At 37.5% G+C, this 22,430-nt stretch overlaps 1 protein-coding gene and 7 non-coding genes across 13 annotated transcripts in view; 5 read left to right on the forward strand and 3 right to left on the reverse strand.

The window, feature by feature from the left end:
• LOC107225054 (protein artichoke) overlaps positions 1-22,430 on the forward strand; it is a 262,673-nt gene that overhangs the window by 218,929 nt on the left and 21,314 nt on the right. The gene's annotated exons all lie outside the window — the stretch shown is intronic.
• LOC124294327 lies at positions 1,831-1,949 on the forward strand. The gene has a single exon (XR_006904266.1). It is a non-coding gene; the product is annotated as a 5S ribosomal RNA (ribosomal RNA).
• Positions 2,293-2,411, forward strand: LOC124294275. The gene has a single exon (XR_006904229.1). It is a non-coding gene; the product is annotated as a 5S ribosomal RNA (ribosomal RNA).
• On the forward strand, positions 2,763-2,881 carry LOC124294319. The gene has a single exon (XR_006904259.1). It is a non-coding gene; the product is annotated as a 5S ribosomal RNA (ribosomal RNA).
• LOC124294330 lies at positions 3,232-3,350 on the forward strand. The gene has a single exon (XR_006904267.1). It is a non-coding gene; the product is annotated as a 5S ribosomal RNA (ribosomal RNA).
• LOC124294339 lies at positions 10,301-10,419 on the reverse strand. Its single transcript, XR_006904276.1, has one exon. It is a non-coding gene; the product is annotated as a 5S ribosomal RNA (ribosomal RNA).
• Positions 19,972-20,090, reverse strand: LOC124294323. Its single transcript, XR_006904263.1, has one exon. It is a non-coding gene; the product is annotated as a 5S ribosomal RNA (ribosomal RNA).
• LOC124294350 lies at positions 20,437-20,555 on the reverse strand. The gene has a single exon (XR_006904284.1). It is a non-coding gene; the product is annotated as a 5S ribosomal RNA (ribosomal RNA).

The raw sequence follows: 22,430 nt of genomic DNA on the forward strand, positions 1-22,430 counted from the left end.
GTTAGGTACTGGTTGCATCAAACAAAAACTTTTCCCAACTTTTCTCGACGAAGTATAACGGAAGCAATCCCTCCACTTTACCATATTCCGGGACATGTCTACCTTATTCTTTCACCTTCTCAAAAGTAAGAAAAGTCGTTCGATGTAATAAGTACGGGTTCTCAGTTCACTCCAAGTAAGACCTCCCGTGAAGTCCGTAACACTTGCCGTCCATAACTAGCGGAAATTGGTCCCAGTCATTCTCGCAATTTCATTACTGTTAGTAATAATTTATATGTTCTTTTGTTCTTTCTACCGAAGCTTTGATTCCACTCCGCCAATTACCACTGAACAAATTTCAACGGGACCCAGAACCTGGTGTGTAAGCACTTTGTGTAAGTATTGATGTGGCTTAAAAGGAACCATCCCTTTCGGGGAATTGGATTTTCTGTTCCACTGTCCTTTCTACCGGCCACTTTTTCAAACGGAAACTCGTAGATATATTGTCTACAGAGGAACTCACGGACACCGACACCAGCATTACCTACATATATATGCAGCATCCTTCAACATCCAAAATAACGAAACGACAATTTTTGACATCAACTTGCTTAGATGTGTGGTCATTTCTGTACCTCAATTCTGTAACACTCTCCAATAAGTACCTAATCCAATCGCGTTGAATCAGAACAACATTTCCATTAGCGTAGGAAACGTGAATAAAAGTAGATATATATATACAATTAGAAAATTTAGTTGCATGAAGAGCAATTTCATATCTTTGCATTTTTGGTTATTTCTAATATATTATCTATAAATTTGTTAGTAAAACCGATTGATTCGGATTCTAGGCCCTTCAAACTTTTTATTTACGAATTTTGAAGTATCCCTCGGTTATATATGTTTATAATATGGCAACAAGTTGAATACAGAATTGTTTCGAAAAAAATTTATCTGTATCAAATTCAGTCGCCCCTTCGAATCCCAAACTGACAGGTCCTTATTTATAGTCTTCGGCACGGTTATTTTAGCAATAACATCTGCCGGCAAGGTGTAATTTTACTATTTCTACCTGTGATCTGGTTGTTTACGGACCAGTTATGGTTTTCAATTATACACCTGTTATGGTGTTACTGCGAATTGAAAAAAATTCGAGTATATTTCGAAGACTTCAAGAACCTAAGTAAACTGCTGTATGAGTCTCATCTTTGTTTTTTTTTTTTTTTCTTTTTTTTATGTGAAAGTTGGGGTAATGTCAAAAAAACTTTGGTAAACTTTGAAGTACATTACTCTTGAATATCATACTTCAATCGTAACTCTGTAATCCCATTTTCTAAAATAAGAGCCTGTAGACCGATATAGTTGCAGGTGCGTAATTCAGCGAAAAACATACTTCGATGGCGTTCACTTCGAAAAATTGAATTATATCAGTATTTGAAAATCAATAATATCGCTTATAGAGGATTCATTTTGACGAAAAACACTACGCGAAAGTACTTTTACTGTGAATATTCATTTTATTACAGTGAAAAAACGCAAAAATTTACAAAATACAGGATATTGAAATGTTCAGGTGACCCAGTCTTTGCAGTATTGCGTGTTATACTTTCGGTAGTTGACTTCGTGCGTGACCTCTCTGTTATCGACTACCTCTTCGGACATTTCGCCGTGAAATAAGTCATAAGAAAGTTTGCGTGAAAAGTAGAGCACCTTTCCTCCATCTTTCTCACAATCAGTCACACTTTCAACTTCCCGTTTCTCTGTTTCTTTTTCCAACCCAGGAATTGGCTAGCAATAAGTTTACAGATTTGTTCGACTTTTGACGTTAGATAATAAAGATTCTTTCCATTCGGCAACGGCCATACCACGTTGAAAGCACCGGTTCTCGTCCGATCACCGAAGTCAAGCAACATTGGGCGCGGTCAGTACTTGGATGGGTGACCGCTTGGGAACACCGCGTGCCGTTGGCATCTTTTTTTTTCTTGAAAACGATTCAAAGAAGTTTGCAGTTTCGGACGGTCTTTCTTAAAGTGTCTTACCGTCATTTCACTTACTGGCAGTTTTTTTCTTAGATATTTACTAGGTGTGAAGTTAGTGCGAGTCAGCGGCTCCAAAAAATGTCTAGAATTTCACACATTGACAGTTCTCACTTCCACGTAATGCTACTGCCCATCATTTTGTCCGCAAATACTGTGTCAATCAACTGAGACACATCTCGAGATCCTGACACGCCGAAATTCTCCCAACCTATGCACTTGCACTCTGCAGATTTGTTCGACTTCCGACATGAAATAATAAAGATTCATATCCATCGTCAACGGCCATACCACGTTGAAAGCACCGGTTCTCGTCCGATCACCGAAGTTAAGCAACGTTGGGCGCGGTCAGTACTTGGATGGGTGACCGCTTGGGAACACCGCGTGCCGTTGGCATCTTTTTTTTCTTGAAAACATTTCAAAGAAGTTTGTATATTTTAATGGTTTTCCAATGAGTCTTTCCGCGGTTTCACTTCCTGATAGTTTTTTTTCTCATTTTCAGAGATTCACTGGGTGTCAGATTGGTGTAAGTCAGTGCATCAGCAAAAGCTCTGAAATTTCACACACTGACGGTTCTCACTCCCGCGTAATCTTGCTGCGCGTCATTATGTCTGTAAGCACACCATCACTCAATGCAGAGACATCCTAATTCCTGAAACACCGAATTCTCCTCAGCCTACATGTTTACAAATCCTACTGTATATTTGTTTGACTTTCGAGATAAGATTATAGAGATTCGTATCCATCGGCAACGGCCATACCACGTTGAAAGCACCGGTTCTCGTCCGATCACCGAAGTTAAGCAACGTTGGGCGCGGTCAGTACTTGGATGGGTGACCGCTTGGGAACACCGCGTGCCGTTGGCATCTTTTTTTTTCTTGAAAACGATTCAAAGAAGTTTGCATATTTTGATGGTTTTAACAATGATTGTTTTCGCGATTTTACCTACTGGTAGTTTTTTTCTTCTTGTTAGACATTCACTGGGTGTCAAATTGGTCTAAGTCAGTGGATCAGAAAAAGCTCTGAAATTTCACACGTTGACGGTTCTCACTTCCGCGTAATCTTGCTGCGCATCATTTTGTCCGCAAGCACTGGGTCAATCAATTGAGAGACATCTCTAGATCCTGACACGCCGAAATTCTTCCAACCTACGCGCTTGCAAACCCTACAGATTTGTTTGACTTTCAAGATGAGATGATAGAGATTCCTTTCCATTGGCAACGGCCATACCACGTTGAAAGCACCGGTTCTCGTCCGATCACCGAAGTTAAGCAACGTTGGGCGCGGTCAGTACTTGGATGGGTGACCGCTTGGGAACACCGCGTGCCGTTGGCATTTTTGTTTCCCAAAAGCTCTCTAGAATTTGCTTATTTCCAATGTTTTCCTTGTTGGTGTGCAGTTTTTTTTAGGGGGTCTGAGGAGGAGGAGGGGGGGAGTCACGAGGTTTCGTCACATAACGAAACATAGGTGGAGCTTTTCTGAGACAGATCAATCCAAGGTCACACTTCGAAAATTTATAATCGTGAATCCATTATAGCGGTTCAGAATAAAAAAAATTATCATATTTTCATGTAACACGGCACCTAAGGGCATTTAAACCATGAGGTTCAAGGGTTGATTTACATCTACCCCAAAGCCGTATGTTACGGAAGTTATTGACTAAAAAAAAATCTCGATGTGTTATTAAAATCAGTGCAAAAAACACCCGTAACTTTGAAACAATTAAATAACTTACTAAAAAAGAGCCGCAAGGACAGTTTCGCATACAATACACACTCTGTATTACTGTCGAAATATACCAACATCGTCTGTCATCTGAGTCGGTGAAGACTCACGTACGACTAATTTCCTTCTGCATATTAAAGCTAACAGTTGGATCTTGGCGTCCGCGCCATTAACTTGATAAATACTCTACGTGCAGCTATCTTCTTATAAGATTGATGGAATGTACCGATTTCAAATGATCACCTCCCAAGCGTTTCAGCGCTTCGCTGAACGCCTGAATCGTTCCGACGCTACGCGATTCACTGACTTGCGAATAACGATTCGCTACTCGCTCAAGTATCTATAATAATTCTCAGTATTTTTCACTTAATCCAAAACTGGGAGACAAACATCGTCGAAATTGTTCTATACTTCAACTTCAAGTTGAACAAAATTTCATATTCAACCCTGAAAAAGCACATCTCTTCGAAATGCAATGTACATCTGATTTCGAAAACTTCGTTTTTCAGTTGTTCACCTCACTTGTAGTTACTTATGAATTGACTTGAATCAAGGTCATGCAGCACTCCTACCTTTGCCGACGGAGCATCTTTTATTTACGAAATTACAGTAATTCCTATTAATTCCTCGTCTAGCGACCTCAATATTTTATGAAAACAGTCTCACAATGGCTCATTTTACTCCGCATTATGTCCGGAATTAAGCAAAGTATCTCAGGTACGCACTTTTTTGCCCCTGAAATGCAAGAAATGTAAGAATAGTAAAGAACCTGCACATTTTTTTAAACGATTTTTAGGATATGACTAACTTTCTCGAATTGTTTTATAAAAGAGCGACGTACCGTCGAAATTTGAACCCTTGCCGTTCGTTTGTTCATTTAATATATGAAGAAAAGGGGTGAGTTTGCTCGGTCGGTAAAGGTAGAAGTACTACGTAACCTTGACTCACTGCCGAGACTCTCCTGACGGACAATTCGAGGACTAAATAGGTGTAATCGTTCTCGCATGCATTACCCCGTGAGTGAGGGTGCTTTGCTTGGGTTCGGGTCGAGACTGGGGATGACGGAGGTTACACATTGGCCGCGTTTGCCCGAGACGTTTGCCAAGGTTAGCTTAACCGAATGAGCACCAATCGAGCTAATCTCCCCATCTTATGGTTGTCGAGTAACCTGAGCTGATAACTAACCTCGCCCTCTCTCGCGCCCTTATCCTATCACCTCAGCCTGCCACCTAACCTCGAGACGGAATCCGCGTTACAGTTTCGGCCTAACTGTGAACCCGACATTCCCTTACGCGGAATACAAACTCGATCTTCGTTGTTTGCGTGAATCCCAGAGTCCACGCAACGCGCAATTATCGGTTACGTGCCTGCTAGTCCTCCTCTGCAAACCTCGAATTATCTTAAACAGTGGTGATGTCTGGTTCTGTTAGAGAACGGGAATCTTCTAGTATCATTCTGAAATTCGTACAGGTTTGTCACGCTCAAGCAACGCATATTTTTGTCGTTTTTTAACTTCAAACTTATCGTAAGTTAGTGATATATATATGTAATATATATACAATTGTTTATATCAAATCAAGAATCATTTTTTCCAATTTGTTTAAGAAAAATGATTGAATATGTTCTAATTCCGATTTTCGTACGTGTTAATTTTTTTTTTTAATTCTTTTTTCAATCATTTGTAAATGAAAAGAAACTTCTTTTTTGCGGATAATCTTCACGGGCTACCGCCTGCAGGTCGCAATTTTCAATCTAGGACAAAAAAAGGTAAAAGATTCTGGAAGAAGATGCCGAAATCTTGTGAAGATTTTTCAGAAATATTGATATTTACAAAAATGGCGTCAATTCGAAAGAGATAGTTAATTTTTTTCTGAAAATAACCAGTCACGAATCGATCATAAAATCGTTAAATTTCTGTTGATCGAAAAAATCTAACGTGCTTCACTAGAAAATATCATTATAAGGCTACGGTTAAAATTTGGAGTTGATCGGTTGAAAATTGAAGGCGCACGTTCGTAACCCGCCTTGAAAAACACAGATTTGTGAAAAATGCATTTAAAAGACGCGCATTTGAAGCTCGCTCTCAAATTACCTACAAATTTGCAGAGATATTTAAGATGACTCAATGTTTATAGGTGAATATCTATTAATCGATCAGAGTTAAGAAAATTCTGTCTCAGTATTTGTTTATAGAATATGAAATTTCTTACCAGAATCTGTATTCAGATAGTTTATAAGTCAAGTCGCTTACGAGAAAAAGAAAATTCAAATATTTTCGCATTTTTTTTTTTTTTTGTGTGTTATTTAAATGGAAAACGGAAAAAATAAAATAGGCGTCTGTAAATATCAATATTAAAAGCTCATATTTGGTCGAGATATTTTATTCGAGATGCTCTACCGAAATTTTGAAGCGGGTTTGAAAAAAAAAGAATGAATTTTTTTGGAACACCTTGTTACGCATTGTTCATATTTTTTAAATATTGTCCCCTTATCTCTTTTTCCCGTTTCTTGAACCATTAATGCTTATTTCTTGAATTCATCCAACCACTGATCCGATTCCCTGTCACCGAATAGGCAAAAGTGGCGTGCGCTGTTTTGTTTTCGTCCGGAAATACACGGGGTGCAGAGTGAGTTATCCTCGCCGGTTTCCTTCTTTATTGAGGGATTTCCCTTACACAGCATGTCGCGGATATACAACGCACATAAACGCGTGCGTAGCCGGAAAAGGCGTCGACTCGAAGGTTCCCTTGCTTCCGTAATCCGGACGGTCCTAGTTTCTCTCATATCGGACTCCGGGGGGATGGATGGCGGCGTCTTTCGGCTAACCTGGGGCAAAAAAGTTCGTGTGTTGAAAGTTCAAAACTCGTCAACTTGAGGGGTAACACCGCTGTAAGAACCTAAGTGAGCGTTTTTTTTTTTTTTTTTATGGAAGAAAGGGTAATAAGATAATAATATTTAAAGAAGTTATTAGGCGCATATTTAAGTATAATAAAAAAAATTACGATCCACAAATATTTTAAAATGCCGACACTGAATTAAATATATGCCTGATAACGTAACTTCCTGAAATATTATTATCTTATTACCTTTTCTTCCATCAAAAAAAGAAAATGGTGAAAAAAAGCTCTGTTTTAGGTTTTTACAGCAGTGTTAGCCCTTAATCAACATACTTTATTTCCAGGGACTTCTTTCATCTTTTTGTATAAATTTATACCCCAAAAAACGTATCACGGAGCATCGGGGCACCGGACACAAGCCTGTAACAAAGTGAAGAACTACGAATAATATTTTTGAAATTATCGAATTATCATACTTGCTGTAAACTGTCGCCGCGATTCTCAACGAAGAATAAAAATTATCACTGATTAATTATTCCCGATAAAATATTTGACGCTAGAACATTGAAAGTTCTCTTCAGTATACAAAACTTTATTCATTAATTGACTAATTTCAATTTCAACATACTTTTCGCATATTTAACTGCGTATAACTAGTCGTTTGAAATTCCTGTTCAACTCAATCGCGTTTGCCGTGTAGCCATATTGATCAAATCTTTCCTCTGTTGTCCCGTCATGAATCAAAAATCTCAGCAAACCTTTCTAAATTCAAGCCTTATTGTTTGACTTCTCAATTAATTGGATTAGTCATCACTCGAACTTGATACAAGGTTTCCAAAATATTTCAAACTTAATATCTTGTATTATTGACGTTTTATTTTAATTTTCATCCTCTTTATTTGCATAATTTTTCGTTCAGTCTTTGCTCAACAGACGTGACAAGATTTTGTTTTCCATAAAAGTGGGACAATCGCGAGTATAAGACTTGCCTCAATCATCGTATAAAGTACGCAAACATATGAAAAGCATTTTTGGCACATGAAGGATTTCGCTGAAAATTTGTAACACACACATTGAATGGAAGGAACCTGTCGGAAGTAACAATGTTGTAAATTTTATTTTTTTTTATTTATATTTTTTTATTTATATTCAATTTTGTGACAGGGCCAAAATTGCAGAATCGAGGCAAATGTCTCGTCGGCTTTGTTGTGGGATTAAACGAAGCAGGGTATATTCGTCTAAACGAAATTATTCTCCGCTTATACAATACCCTGGGACTTCCAGAGAGCGGCGGTCAGACGCGGGTGACACGCTTTGCCCTCGGCTAATTTATGCCGAAAGTTCAAAGTAGTCACGTAATTTGTTGGACGTTGAGAAATAAAATGCCGGGCGCACCCTGAGTTGAAAGAACGCAAAATGAGTCGGAGCTGCTTTGGTTGCATGTTAATTTGAAGTTCACGCCGCTGTACAAGACTTCTTGAAATTAGAATGGAGCCAGGATTTTATTTAATAATTTTTTTCAACGTTATTTTTTTTTTTTTTTCACTTGTCCTCGTTTTCCCAGCTAAAGTCCTCCGTACTCCTAATTATTTCACCCTCTCCTCGGAAAGATGTCACCCTTCTGTTCCCTTGCGATAAACCTCCATCGCACCTTGTACGAATTAATTATTCACGCACAGCTTTTTCAAAGCTTGAAATATCCTCTTTCCGCTTTCCCTTGCCTGTATAATAAGAGTATTGTTCTGTTATTTTTTATCTCTTCTTCTCAACCACAAATTGTTCCTTCATTCTGCATCACGCGTTCATCGACGTGATCGATCGGAAGGTGAAGGAGATCGAAATAAAATGTGGCCGATGAGAACCCTGACTCTAGAATTCCACGAAAAAAATTAATGACAGATGACTCATAAATCATTTACATTCGTTTTTAATACAATTATAGTGAACATAAAATTAAAGTTTGTACCGTATTAGTCTAGATTGATACACAATAACGCAATACTTGCTACTAATTTGAATCAAGCAGTGCAAATCATAGAGATGTAAAGTAAAAACAAATCACATAATAGTTATTCTTGTAATTTTATTCCGAACAACAATTTTTCACTACTACTTTTCCTTGAATGACAATTTTATTGTCGTTCACAAAAATTCATTTTGCTGCATGAACAATAATTTTAAACCCCCCAGAAAGGTATCTGATGTAATTGCGAGATCTCATGCCAAGTAAACGATAGGAGAAAAAAATGTTCTTTTTCACATATCTTGCACTGAATTGGCAAATCACAATTTTTCCTAACAATAAGGCTTTTTTCTGAGTCCTTATACTTTCCAGACATAGTCAAGTTGTACCGTTTTATTCGAGTTTTACAATTCAAGCCTATAAAAAAAATCCTCGATATTATTTTTCGCAGATTAATTAATAATGGCACTAACAACAAACCATATTGCTTTTATATTAATGCACCCCGTAGTTCCGTCAAACCTTTCATTTATTCGACTCTATTTTATTGACTGATAAATACAACAGAAATGTATAACTGGCTTTCACTTGAATTGCGGCAACGCCACTGTCTAATGACAAGACTGTTCACAAGACATTTTCTTGGCACAAAATACGCGCGCCTTATCAGAAGAATTACAGTTTGCAAATTTTGTATTAAATTTCTGTCGTGGAATTTCAATGGGTATTATTAAAATTATATAAATTCCAGAACGTTGTATGCAATGGAAACTACGGTTTTGTACGGTATTCTAATTAGAATGATGCAAGTACGTACCATTGAAGGAACATAAAAATAACAATGTGACACACGTATATATATATGTATATATATATTTATCATATACGATGTATATCTAGCAATAACTACGTAACTAAATCGTGAGCTTTACGTAAAGTCGTAACGATATCATTTTCAGTACGTACTGGAAATGAAGACCAAGAAACGTCCAAAACAAATCATTTGCATCGAACTGTGAGGTAGCCTTAAGGTTCCGTTAGGAGGGCATGATTTTTGCTACATACCAGAAGCATATACATATGCACAAAGTGATGTTCAAAATACGTGTCAAATACGCGGATAACCGTAACGTAACAATAAAATTACGACAGGAGAATATGATTTTTCGCACATACCCGAACGTAGCCAGAGTATCGTCCGAAGTGCAGATTTCACATACAACCACAAGGTAGCCGCAATTATTAATGTTATAAAAAGTTATTGTCACATGAACGATAAGATCACGTTGAATACGAGACTGTCGATTTTTTTTTACCAAATTATATTGATTTGATACATCGTGCGTAAAAAATTGCATAACAATGGTGAAGGGAAAAATTTTCGTGAAAATACGAACAAGCAAACTCCTGAAGAGCATTCATAGAAAAAGTTACCTCAACGCAGGAACCAAACAAATCTGTGAATTGGCAAATTCGAAAAATGACACAAAATCGGTTTCTTGGGATTTCGAGACACCTCTGAACTGAGTGATGCAATGCTTAAGGACAAAATGATGCGTAGCAAGATTACGCAGAAGTGAAAACTGTCAATGTATGAAATTTTGAAAATTTTTTGGATCCGTTGAGTTGCACTAATGTGACACCCAGTGAATGTCTAGCAATGAGAAAAAAACTACCAGGAAGTAAAATCGCGGAAAGACTCATTGGAAAAACCATTGAAATATACAAACTTCTTTGAAATGTTTTCAAGAACAAAAAGATGCCAACGGCACGCGGTGTTCCCAAGCGGTCACCCATCCAAGTACTGACCGCGCCCAACGTTGCTTAACTTCGGTGATCGGACGAGAACCGGTGCTTTCAACGTGGTATGGCCGTTGCCGATGGAGAGGAATCTGTATCATCTCATCTCGAAAGTCAAACAAATCTGTAGGGTTTGCAAGCGCGTAGGTTGGAAGAATTTCGGCGTGTCAGGATCTCGAGATGTCTTTCAATTGATTGACCCAGTGCTTGCGGACAAAATGATGAGCAGCAAGATTACGCGGAAGTGAGAACCGTCAGTGTGTGAAATTTCAGAGCTTTTTCTGATCCACTGACTGTCACTAATTTGAAACCCAGTGAATGTTTGGGAAAAAAAACTACCTGTAAGTGAAATCGCGGTAAGAATTGTTAAAAAAGACCGTCCGAAAGTCCAAACTTCTTTGAATCGTTTTCAAGAAAAAAAAAGATGCCAACGGCACGCGGTGTTCCCAAGCGGTCACCCATCCAAGTACTGACCGCGCCCAACGTTGCTTAACTTCGGTGATCGGACGAGAACCGGTGCTTTTTTTTTTTTTAATTTTGTTTATTGATGCCAAAATATACATAGTTTTTTATACAAGGATATCCTCAACAAACAAAGGATGTTCATTTTTGTATACATTTTTTTAGACTTACAGCTAATGCGATACAAAGTCGTTTAACGCTATTACATGGTTTTTTTATAATCGTGCCATTTTTTATTTTACATTATGTAATTTCTTTAGACAATAGAGTCATAGGATTTGCGCTTGCGTATTTTTATATATGGTTGGTTTCAGAAAAAGGCATAAACTGAAACGTTTTTTTAACATTTTCGTTTGAAATAAAAAAAAAAAAAAAAGAAAGAACGAGAATGGAGAAGGATTACAAGGACGGTGCAAGGAAAAGGGGAGAGGAAAGACGTGTTTACAATATATACATAATTATTTTTACATATAATACATTTATGTACACTGTTTCGCTATTAATCCTACACCGAAAGAGTCGGTAGTCATATTATCTATAAACTAGATGATAGTCAGTCTTTACATATTCTTTTATATACAAAAACTTATACATCTAACCACCAATATTTATTTACATTTTGTCTGTGTTTATCTTCTATATCTCGTTTAGATATATTTTTATTAAATCGCCACTTGATATTTGGATCATTTTGTACAATTTTGGGGTCAAACAGAAACTTTTTGTTGGAAACGGCTCTATGTATGTGATAAAAGTATGGAATGTTATTGTTATCTTGTATGTAATTATTTTGATCTAAGTAGAGGAAAGCTTCAGGGGAAATAAATCCTGTTTCTAGTGTGCTATTGAAATATAGTGGGTTGGGGTATGTTGATCCAAATATCAAGCTATTTTCGTGAACTTTTGCGGTATTGGGGAAGTGATTTCTGATTAATTTGAGCATGTGACAATCTATACGGTGCACTTTAGCCATATCATAAATTCTTTTGTTGCTTATCAATTTTTGATAATTTGACGATTCAGACCGGTAAGTACCCAGACATGCTCGCAGAATTTTTCTTTCAAGAACTCTGATTTTTTCCATATTCACTGCTGAAACATTATACCAAATAGGGCAGCCATAGGTAATTACGGGTCTGATTAAAGCTTGATAACAGAGAATTTTTATTCTAGAATTTAATTGCTTTGAGTAGAATAGTTTTTTCAACTTAAAAAAGGCGTTTTTTGCTTTTTGTAGTTGGATTGTCACATGCTTATTAAAACAGAGCGTCTCATCTAATTGGAGACCGAGATATTTAACATCCGTTTGATGTGGTATAAGTTCTCCTTCGTTCGATTTTTCGTAGATTTGAAAGTTTTTTGCTCTTTCTCTTTCTGATTTGCTGAGCTTACTAAGCATAGGTCTAAATAATATCGTTTCGCATTTTTTCGCATTGGTTTTCAATTTCCACGTACAATAATAAGAGTGAACTTTTTCAAATAGATCTTGAAGTAAGCTTTGCAAGTCAGATATTTTTTTTCCTATGACATAAATTATTAAATCATCCGCGAATGCTATTGCGCGCATATTACCTGAAGTTCCAAGACCGAAAAGACTAAGAATATCGCTGTTATATATATTAAATAAGATAGGTGCGTTAACCGTACCTTGTTGCATGCCGTTTGTGACTATAAAATCGAGACTAGATAAGAGACCGCCTAAAGAGGTAACAAACGATTTATTGTTTATCATGTTCCAGATCATTTTAATGAGATATTTAGGAAACTTTTTTTTAATAAGGTTATAAATAAGACCCTCGATCCAAACAGTATCAAATGCTTTTTCGAGATCGATAAGCATTGCCGCAACTTTTTGTTTTTGGTTTAATGCGTAATTAATATCTGAAGTTAGTTTATTAATAAGCCATATCAAGCTGGAACCGCCACATTCGAAAATCGAAAAATTTCCTATGGAATAATTAAGGGCTAATTAGATGCTAATTAAATGCTCTATTTTCGAATTAAATGCTCCGCGTTTTTTAAAAGAAACCTGTGGCGGTGCCAGCTTGACATAAACCTGGAACCGCCACACCGAAAAAAAACGGAAAACAGCTGAAATTTCGGAAAAGCGTTAGGGTCATAATTAAAGGCTAATTAAAGGCTCTTGGAATTGCTCATCTTTAAATTAATTGCTCGGTGTTTTTTAAAAAAAACCTGTGGCGGTGCCAGCTCGATATAAACCAGACTTGAAAAAAAACGGGAACGAGGTCAAATTTCAAAAAAGTGTAAGGGTCATAATTAAAGGCTAATTAGAGGCTCCCGGAAAAACACCCGCTCGAATTAAGTGCTCCACCCCCGAGGGGTGGAAACCACCCAAAAACTAGAAAAATCCGTGTAACTCTTGGACGGAACAACTTACAGAGTTCGTTCGAGTGTTAAAATTACTCCAGAATTAGAGGCTCCCGGAAAACCACCCGCTCGAATTAAGTGCTCCACCCCCGAGGGGTGGAAACCACCCAAAAACTAGAAAAATCCGTGTAACTCTTGGACGGAACAACTTACAGAGTTCGTTCGAGTGTTAAAATTACTCCAGAATTAGAGGCTCCCGGAAAACCACCCGCTCGAATTAAGTGCTCCACCCCCGAGGGGTGGAAACCACCCAAAAACTAGAAAAATCCGTGTAACTCTTGGACGGAACAACTTACAGAGTTCGTTCGAGTGTTAAAATTACTCCAGAATTAGAGGCTCCCGGAAAACCACCCGCTCGAATTAAGTGCTCCACCCCCGAGGGGTGGAAACCACCCAAAAACTAGAAAAATCCGTGTAACTCTTGAGCGGAACAACTTACAGAGTTCGTTCGAGTGTTAAAATCACTCCAGAATTAGAGGCTCCCGGAAAACCACCCGCTCGAATTAAGTGCTCCACCCCCGAGGGGTGGAAACCACCCAAAAACTAGAAAAATCCGTGTAACTCTTGGACGGAACAACTTACAGAGTTCGTTCGAGTGTTAAAATTACTCCAGAATTAGAGGCTCCCGGAAAACCACCCGCTCGAATTAAGTGCTCCACCCCCGAGGGGTGGAAACCACCAAAAAACTCAAAAAATCGGTGTAACACTCAGACGGAACAAGTTAGAGGGTTCTTAGAGGCGTTACATTGATTTCCTATTCATAGGCTCTCCGCTGGACAGTTCAAAAGCCTGTGTCACAGAAAATCCATTCAAGTCGAAGTAATCCATTCCAATTACCAGATTTCGGTCACTTCAAAACAGTGAATTATTGAATTGTCTCTGATAACAGAATAATTTCCAACAACACAAGCCCTGTAAAAATCAGCAGAGAAATTTGAGTGAATTTCAGGGTACGCAAAATTTTCAAGTGTTCAGTTGATTTCATGTTTTGTCAACGATCAAACCGATTATTCTGCTCTCTCAGTAGTACAAAATAATTCAAGTTTCACGGGACTGTTTCCCAGTATAGTTCACTACTTCGTCGCTATCAGGAATCACGATACCCCTTTTCAATCCATGATTCCCGAGACTATTTTAAATAGAGTAATTACTGGTTTTGTCCGTAACTTCGTGCTGGTGCATAAAAATGCAGTGCTATTGGATAAGGTGTCAACATTGCTGAAAATTTTTCATCGCTCACAAATTTGTTGCGATAATGTATTCTGCCCGTATAAGCCAGTCACAGTCATCCAAACCATATTTCACCCTACGTTGACTCGGTTCATTTCTGACGATATCGCCCCTGATCCATTGAATTGAATCCACCCATTAATCAGAATCGTAAATCAGTGATAATTAATAATAAAAATAATAATAATAAAATATGACTTTATCATAATCACAAAAATGCAGGCGAATAGAGGGTATTTCGACAATTAGCAAAAAAAGCTTGTCAATGCGCAAGCGCTTCGAGTAAATTCATTTAATTGACCTGTGTTAAATTCCATTATGTATCAAAAACTCATCAATTTTATTCGCCGGTAATTGGTTATAAGTACACATTGTTAATATTAAATCTCATCGGTAGGCAAAAATCATTTTTACTCAACAAAATAGCTATTGGTACTCACAGCATGTATGATTTCAGTAGAATGTGGATTGTGTGTAGGCGACCGTGATGTTAGCCATCATGGCATCGCACATCTCGGGAAATATTTCAATTGCAAGAGTTTTTGAAATAATCAAAACTGCCATTTTTAACTTTTCTTCTGTGTTGGGAACATCAATCGACAATATATCGACATATTTGCATTCACATCATGTGCTGTAAAGCTATGTAAGCCCTCATCCTGAAACCATACTCCGTTTTTTCGTACCTCACCAAAGGTAAACATGAGCCGTTTGCATTCGCGGCACATTAAACCACTTAAAACTTTATAATACCCAAAATACTAAAAAAATATCTTCTTGTTTCTTGAGGTCTTAACTATAAGTCACATTCATAATAATATCGAATAATCAATTTTACAACTATTTTGAATGTACAGCTAGATAGTATGAAAAAAGTAATTTTTTTTACTTCCAAACAAGTTGAGAACTTCCATTTCAGCATGAAAATACGTCTTTCAAAATTTTAGCTCTCAATCTTAACATTAAGAGGTTGCGCATTGCACTTTTCCATTTTTCATAAGGATTACATGGGAGAAAATTGTTTGTGGCTCATTCTGATTTTCATCACTAGCTAACGATGCGCCGTACAGAAAATTCATAGACATATTTTTGTAGAGAATGGAACATAAGAAACTTAGAAAAATATCATCTTCCGCCTGGATTCCACGACACGCTTGTCGTCCACCCGCATAAGTGGTGGAATTTTGCGAATTTTACCAGTATATTTGAGTCTCGATTCTTACGGTAAAAGATCTATTACAACTATCCGCCAGAGTTTGAATTTATTCACTGAGTAAACGTATAACATGGAAAAAACAGCTTCACGATGGTCTTCCAATCATTCAGAACACCAACGATCGTCTTTAAGGCAGGTAGAGATGCAGCGTTCTAACCTCGTCGCTCATGTGCCGCATGCCCAACGCAGTTTCACAGTCCTGGACGACCGTCGTTGTATCTTATAGGTGAAACACTATTCTTTTCGCGTTTGTTATTATAAAAAAAAGCATCGCAATTAATTTCATCCTTGATAATACAAATTTTTTTAGATTTTTTTACGCCTGCTTATACGGGTGAAAGACGAGTTCAGTCGTGAAATTCAGGCGGAAAACGATATTTTGTGAAATTCTTATGTTCCAATCAATGTGTAAGAACACTTTCGCTTATGCGTCTATGAATTTTTTTTGTTGATTTTTAATCGTCAATAAAGCTCTCCCGTAAGCCCTCGTCACGGTGGTGCGTTGGAGAATGTTCATATTACTATTATACGTTACACGGATGATTCATTAAATAAATTGATGTTGCCAAAATGACCCGGCTATCGTTGACTCCCAGGCCATAAAAAAAATTGGCAGCTTCTGAAGATTTGAAATTTGGAGTAGGAGTTTTCTTTATATAACGCACTCACTTTCTCAAGCCTGTAGCACAATTTAGACCATTGTGTCTATCTTTCTAGATAGCGTCTGAAAAGAGAAGAAAGGGCTAAGTTCCTGTGATGGTGACGTCGGTGGTGGTGACGAGTAATGTTTATAGTGTGAAGAAAGGTACATAGAAAATAATCTCCATCACTCACCTGCAATCCACACAAGTGAAATCAATAACTGCAAAAACAACGCTTCATTTGCGCTGGGATGACGTTCGTTGGTGACGATGCTGAAATCAAAGTACAAGACACAAAAATTGTAACGAATTCACGCGACACGAGCATTTTTTCGCATTGAAAATCCTGGTTCCTGTTTCATCCACCTGCTACGTTGATTCGTAAAGTTCGTGTCTCAATCACACTCGTGTGGGTGGACTGTGAAGCATTTGATTTGTAGGGGCAGTGTATCGAGAGTCGTTGACTGAAGAGTGATTTTGACGCCTCTAGAAACCCTGTAACTTGTTCCGCTCAAGAATTACACGGATTTTTCTAGTTTTTGGGTGGTTTCCACCCCTCGGGGGTGGAGCACTTAATTCGAGCGGGTGGTTTTCCGGGAGCCTCTAATTCTGGAGTAATTTTAACACTCGAACGAACTCTGTAAGTTGTTCCGTCCAAGAGTTACACGGATTTTTCTAGTTTTTGGGTGGTTTCCACCCCTCGGGGGTGGAGCACTTAATTCGAGCGGGTGGTTTTCCGGGAGCCTCTAATTAGCCTTTAATTATGACCCTTACACTTTTTTGAAATTTGACCTCGTTCCCGTTTTTTTTCAAGTCTGGTTTATATCGAGCTGGCACCGCCACAGGTTTTTTTTAAAAAACACCGAGTAATTAATTTAAAGATGAGCAATTCCAAGAGCCTTTAATTAGCCTTTAATTATGACCCTAACGCTTTTCCGAAATTTCAGCTGTTTTCCGTTTTTTTTCGGTGTGGCGGTTCCAGGTTTATGTCAAGCTGGCACCGCCACAGGTTTCTTTTAAAAAACGCGGAGCATTTAATTCGAAAATAGAGCATTTAATTAGCATCTAATTAGCCCTTAATTATTCCATAGGAAATTTTTCGATTTTCGAATGTGGCGGTTCCAGCTTGATATGGCTTTATTAATAGCATGAATGGTAGAGTGTTTGTATCTAAATCCGAATTGATTTTCAGGAATCGCGTTATTTTTATTACTGAACGTAAGTAGAGGTTTATTAACTATAACTTCAAATACTTTACTAATATTTGGAAGTAAACTAACCGGTCTGAGATTCGACGGGGATGAGCCGTCTTTATTTTTTTTCACTAGTGGAATGACTTTTGCTTTTTTCCATTCTTTTGGAAAATAAGTATTGTTTAAGCAATTATTAAAAATTATAGTGTAGAGATGAATGACTTTAATTGGCAATTTTTTTAAAACAATATTAGGTATTTCATCTAAGCCTGAAGATTTTTTGTTATTTAGTTTCATAAATACTTTTTTTACTGATAAAAAGTTAGTGAAATAATCCAATGATTCATCCGGTTGTTTAGGGTTAGTTGATGGATTGCTATCAGAGAAAATCGATATAGTATTGTGCTCGGCTAAGTCTTTGTTTATTTCGTCTTTTATTTTGTCAGTTTCTCTTAGAACGATTCGAGTAAACCGTTCACGACCGAGAGTTTCGTTTTGTTTATGAATCTCAGCAAAGTGAGCACCTATTATGTTGAGTTTATCTATCTCGTTCGAAACAACACATTTACCCGAATGATCTTTCGGAATCGAATTTGCATCGATATTAACCTCCCGAAAAAGTTTACTGTCTGGATCGAGTTTCAAATCCGGTACTGTACACGGGCCTTTTGGTCTATAAATTTGATTAACTTGCGGAAACATATTGCACGAATCATTTGTTGGAATATTTTTTATTTTTTCATTCCAGTAGGAATTTACTGACCTTGAAAATTCGATTTTCAAGCTACTTTTTATTTCTTCGAGAATTTCTTTGAGATACTCGAGTTCAGCGCTTTTCTCAGCTGTATAGTTTCTTTCGATTTTGTTTATACGACTTAGAATAAAACTTTTGTCTTTTTTATTTTTTCTATTTTATCATTGATATAAATTTCGCAAGAATTTTTCTCTACAATCTTCGGGATGATTTGATTCATTGACTGTTTTATTAGCACGTTGAGATCGTCTATATATTTATCAATTTCATTGTTGGTTAAATTCACATTATCGGCAATTTTTATATTACATTTGTTATTCAAGTGTTTTTTAAAATTATCCCAGTTGCATTTTCTAAAATTAAAACTTTTACCCGGCATGTTTTCCTCAAATTCCCAGCTATCGAAAGAGTTCGGTTTGATTTGGATAAGTAATGCATTATGATCGCTATCGTAATTTAAAGTTCTTAACCAAGTATTTTGTATTAAGTTTAAAAAGTCTAATCTGGCATCTGACAGCGCGATATCAAGGTATGAGTTACCATTCGGATACGAAGGCATGTCCGAAGACCGCAGACTCACCTTGTACGTGATACTGTTGTTTTCAAACCAACTCTTTAGCGCCGTTCCTCGAGGATTATTATTTGGGTTCTTCCAGCTGGTGTGTTTCGCGTTCAAATCTCCTGCGATTAGGTAGTAGTTATCTTCCTTCTGTAGTTCAAGTTTTTGAAATAAAGCGTTGATATCTCGTATGAATGTAGATTCGTCTCCTTTTGGTGCGTAGGCGGCAATAACATAGAGCTTTTTCTCTTGATTTATCGTAATTTCAATTACTGTCGTCTCCAATAGAGCGTTTTTATTGCTATTTATATTTATCTTCTTGAATTTAATATTTTTTTTTTATCAGAATAGCCGTGCCTCCTCCTTGCGTCGAATTCGGTCTGTCATTCCTTATTACATAATATTTTTCAAAGTGCACTTTATGGCGTTCATTCAGTTTTGTTTCCGACAAAAGCACTATAACTGGATTGTTGTTTTTTAACAAAGTTAATAGGTTTGTTCTACGTTGATTACTAATGATAGAATTAACATTCACCGATATAATTTTTAATACTGTTTTTGAGATTTTATTGCAAGCTGTTTTTGGAAAATTTGTTTGCGAGTTTGCATTATCCATTGCAATTATTTTCATCGGTAATTGAAAGAATAGCCTCTATCCGTTCCTCTGCTGATCGAATCATCGATTTTAATTCGTTTATTTGGTTTGCTGATTTTTAATCATCTGTAGTATGTTGTTGCTAAAGTTTTCCATCATCTTTGTCAGCGACGTGAAATCGTTCGCACCGTGTGTCGTTGGATTAGGACGAGAACCGGTGCTTTCAATGTGGTATGGCCGTTGCCGACAGATACGAATCTCTATAATCTCATCTCGAAAGTCGAACAAATCTGTAGGGTTTGCAAGCGCGTAGGTTGGAAGAATTTCAGCCTGTCAGGATCTCGAGGTGTCTTTCAATTGATTGACACAGTACTTGCGGACAAAATGATGGGCAGTGAGATTACGTGGAAGTGAGAACTGTCAATGTGTGAAATTCTAGAAATTTTGTTTGGATACGCTGATTCGCAGTAACTTCATACCTAGTAAACAACTAAGAAAAAAACTGCCAGTAAGTAAAATCACGGTAAGACTCATCAAAAAAGACCGTCCGAAACTGCAAACTTCTTTGAATCGTTTTCAAGAAAAAGAAAAGATGCCAACGGCACGCGGTGTTCCCAAGTGGTCACCCATCCAAGTACTGACCGCGCCCAACGGTGCTTAACTTCGGTGATCGGACGAGAACCGGTGCTTTCAACGTGGTATGGCCGTTGCCGATGGATACGAATCTCTATCATCTGATCTCGGAAGTCAAACAAATCTGTAGAGTGTGCAAACGTGTAGGTTGAACAAAACTCGGCGTCTCAGGATCTCGAGATGTGTCTCAATTGATTGACACAGTACTTGCGGACAAAATGATGGGCAGTGAGATTACGTGGAAGTGAGAACTGTCAATGTGTGAAATTCTAGAAATTTTTTGGATACGCTGACTCGCACTAACTTCACACCTAGTAAATATCTAAGAAAAAAGTTGCCAGTAAGTGAAATCACGGTAAGACTCGTTGAAAAAGACCGTCCGAAACTGCAAACTTCTTCGAATCGTTTTCAAGAAAAAAAGAAGATGCCAACGGCACGCGGTGTTCCCAAGCGGTCACCCATCCAAGTACTGACCGCGCCCAACGTTGCTTAACTTCGGTGATCGGACGAGAACCGGTGCTTTCAACGTGGTATGGCCGTTGCCGATGGTAACGAATCTCTGTCGCTTCATCTCGATAAATAAATGAATCTTTAGAGTGCAAACGCGTAGGTTGGAAGAAATTCGAAATGCCTCTCTATTGAGTGATGGAGTGCTTACGGACAAAATGATGCGCAGCAAGATTACGCGGAAGTGAGAACCGTCAATGTGTGAAATTCCAGAGCTTTTTCTGATCCACTGACTTACGCCAATTTGAAACCCAGTGAATTTTTTTAGAAAAATAATGAGCTTAGGTAAAATCGCGAAAATAATCATTAGTAAAATCATAAAGATATGCAAACTTCTTTAATACGTTTTGAAAACAAAAAAAGATGCCAACGGCACGGGATGTTCCCAAGCGGTCACCCATCCTAATACTGACCCCGCGCCCTATGTTGCTTGACTCGGTAATCGGATGAGGACCGGTGCTTTTTTTGCTTTGAAGCAAAGTTTATTTCAACCCACAATTAAAACACAGTGATAGATTTGGAATAGACAAGAAAAACTTACAAAAATGTTAACTCTAATCATATGAGTTTGAAGTTCGTGACTGTTTTTATTCTATGATTTAATTTTCGTTGGGTGAAACCGTCAATGATGACAAGATGCAATTCACAATGGATGATGCTTTCATTTCGACGTTTCGGCAAGAACCCGCTTGCCATCGTCAGGTTTCTTAAATTTCAATAAATAAAAAATTTTACAAATAGAGCTTTCAATTTCGTTATTATAAAAAAATGCCACTATTGAATATTATTAATGAGTTGTCGTATGAAAATAAAATATTACAAACTTACATTTTTAGACATTCCTTAGCCTTAACGATGTTGCTTACATCGTGTTTCAGAAGGAAGTGACTATCCATCTGTCATTTCGACACTCCTAATGTTAATTATAACAACAATGTTTGAATTTCGTACATTTGTCTACGCGATTGTTGGTATACTGGCACTTTGTTTATATGACCTTCAACACATATTCTTTTTGCGACTTATAAAATTTCTGCGTAGAGGTGACTTAAATTATCAATATCAGTTCTTTTGTTGACGGTTGTAAGATATTGCCGAATTATTTATTAGCGTAAGTAAGTTATATTTGTAAATCAGTACAAAGTTACATAGCGTCGCAAGCGACAAGTAATAACGAGCTCGAGATGACGATGTTGTTCGTTTGCAATCCTATCGAGAAGTGATCGTCGCCTTCGAAGCGTCGATCCCTTAGCGATCCGTGGGACTCACCAGCCCCTTTGTCCTAGCCACTTATCGCCTCAGATAAACAGCGAGACGTTGGTCTCAAGTGGGCCCCTTTCGTCAACACGAGCATCGAGAGAAACTGATGCGTTCGTTGCGTTCACGGTATTATTTCTCGATATGTGTATAATTTCTTTTATAATACTTTTGTGCCAGTTTGTCTCTTTTTCCTAAGATTTTTACATTTTCAAAATTGAACTTATGCCCTTCAACTAATGCGTGATATGGCTAATGCCGATCTGTCTGGATCACGTGTTTTGATATCATATTTATGATTAGCGATCATTTTTTTTAAATGTTGCGAAGATTGACCCATGTAGCATTCATCACAATCTATACAGTTAATCTTATAGTTAATATTAGTTTGTTCAAGCGCGGGCGTTTTTGATTTTAAACATGTAAATAAATTATTTAACGTGTTGGTGATTTTGTATGACACGTTGATGTTTTCTTTGCGCAGTGTATTTTTTATGTTCTGCGACAAACCCTCGATAAAGGGATTTGATCCTAGGCATTTTTCATTGTTGTTACCACAATTATCATCATTACAACTATTGTAATGTTTATATATTCTTCGTTCCTGTAAATGTCTAATCAATTTCTCAGGATAGCCGATTTTTTTTAATGTTTC

Source organism: Neodiprion lecontei, chromosome 4 (assembly GCF_021901455.1).
Source record: "Neodiprion lecontei isolate iyNeoLeco1 chromosome 4, iyNeoLeco1.1, whole genome shotgun sequence".
Lineage (NCBI taxonomy): Eukaryota > Metazoa > Arthropoda > Insecta > Hymenoptera > Diprionidae > Neodiprion > Neodiprion lecontei.